Here is a 2,491-nt window from a genome sequence, read left to right on the forward strand (position 1 = left end):
GTGTGTGTGTGTGTGTGTGTGTGTGTGTGTGTGTGTGTGTGTGTGTGTGTGTGTATATAAACATGAGTCTGTCACATATTTTCATGTATCCGTTTGGGCCTGAAAGTTGTCTGTAGAAACTCCTTCAGATTTTTAATTAGGTTTAAAATAGAAATTGCCCTGAAGTCTTTAAGGGCATTTACTTTTCTAAACGTTGCATCGACATGATTTTATAATATGTCAAAAAAAAAAAGAGTTTACTTCACCAAAGACAAAATGCACTCGGTCATATTTGTTGAACGTGCAGTTATATGCACATTAAAATCTGCAAACCTAATAAATGAAATTCTGAACTTTCAACTTTTAAAGTGTTTTTGAGTATTAAGAAAAAGAAAAACAATACAGATTTAAAAGAAGAAGTCTCTTGCTGCTCGTACTGCAGATGAAGTTTTTAATTTTGTAATGAAAACTGTCCCATCTCTGACCCTCTGCTCCACACACTGAACTGATCAGTCAGTTTACAGGAAGATGTAATTATTTTATAAGGTTTAGTGTTAACAGTGCTGCTGCTGCTCCTTTTTCTGTATATGCTCACCTCATCCTGGTCTCTCCACAACACATCACTTAAATCCTGACTTTGGACGCCTCGCACCTGTAAACAAACATTTATTTATGGCTTCATAATGAACCAGAAACACAATATATCATCTCAGCTGCAAACCTGATGTTTTTCATCACTTTAAGAGGAAAAAAGAAATGCTTGTGTTCGCCATAATGAGAGAATCTATGGGTTTTATTAAATGTTAGTGTCACTCCTGGTTTATCTTCTGTGGGAGAAACACACTGTGTTTGGTCTAAATGTTTTAACTGGTGATGTGGTGGCCTCAACCCTACATCACCATGTGTATCATATTTGATACGCAGGATTCTGTCACCTATATTTTATCAATGTGATCAATATTTTCCTCAAAAACCTGTTGTTTATCAAGTGAGACCTGTATTCTGCCCTCTGGTGGATCATCAATGTACCGCAGGAAGTGGAACTTTTTTTTTTCCTTTTCAAAATGTCTGCTGACATGAGGTCATCCACACATCTTTTTCAGGAAAACTTTTGCTAATTTTGGAGGAGTTATGATTAAATTATTATCTCATAATTATGAGATAGCTAAGTCATAATTATGAGATACAAGTTTTTTTTTTTTTTATCAGGGTGGCGGAAATGGGCTTCCATAAAATAACATCAATATTGTTTGTAATTCTTTAATAAATACTTTGTGTTGAAACAATGCATAATTACTTAAAAATAATTTTACTAATACAGTTAAACCATGTTAAAAATGTGTGTATCAAACTTGATACTGCAGGTATAGATGGTGCTCCAGTCCTGAATGTCATGTGACATTTTAGTAATTTTAATAATTTAATCAACAGTATTCTTGCCACAATACAACACACACTATTTAGGATGATTGATTAATTACTGAAATACCATTTGAAAACATATTTAGGCTATTTTCAAAGTGTTTCCTTTGAAATATAATCTCTACGCTGTACTGACTAAATATTTACATGTTAGATGTCAAAGAAAACTGAGGAAGAGAATAAAGAAAGTAAGAAAATGTCATCAATATTTTTTTATAAAGTATAAGGTACATCTGTGCCTGAACAAGGACAGAAACTGTATTTGTGTTTACCACCAAGTGAAATAAATGGCTGTGAAAACTTTGTTATAAAACAAACAAAGAAGTAAACTTCCTACAGTGTTCAAAACTTGTTAAAAGTTATGGTCAAATCTGTCTTTTGTTTCTTAATTTAACTTTGTTGTGAGGAAAATGTTACTAAAACAGCCCAGTGGATCAGATTTGATACAAAAATATATCATAAACAAAGTCATGTGACAAAAAAAGGATTTTGTCTAAAGGCCCAATAAACATGTCAGTTCTAAAAAAAGGAGAATTTTCTGACTATTTAAACATGACATGGAGAAAAACAGAAAAATATGAAGAACCAACCTTTCGTGATGCTCTGCTGTCCTCCCACTGATCCAGCAGACCGGCACCTGAACACAGACACAACATCATCATTTTAATCTGTTTAAAACAAGCAACATCGCTCTTCAACTAATAAAATATGAGTTTTATACTGTAAAAATAATGTCTAACATTAAAGTTAAAGTTGACATTTATAAGTCAGGTGTTGAAAAGGATTTCTGCTGATTCAGATTCAAATCAGCCCATTTCAGCAGAAATCCAGATTCAATGATAAATTTGTAAAAATGACATTTGATGACAAAATCCTGATTGTTTTAATTGTCAGTGGACACAGATAAAAGGTATGAGTGATGTTAAAAACAAATCAACAGGTTCTTGTATAAAGGATAAAAATAAAGATCTTACTCAGCTTGAATGAGTTTTTACTATTTTTACTGAATGAGTTTTTACTTTCACTAAATGTGTATCTTATTCTCGAGGGAGGGGGGGGGCATGGCCCCCCTGGACCCCCACTGCTGGCG

The sequence above is a fragment of the Austrofundulus limnaeus genome, unplaced genomic scaffold (genome assembly GCF_001266775.1).
Source record: "Austrofundulus limnaeus strain Quisiro unplaced genomic scaffold, Austrofundulus_limnaeus-1.0 Scaffold1625, whole genome shotgun sequence".
NCBI lineage: Eukaryota > Metazoa > Chordata > Actinopteri > Cyprinodontiformes > Rivulidae > Austrofundulus > Austrofundulus limnaeus.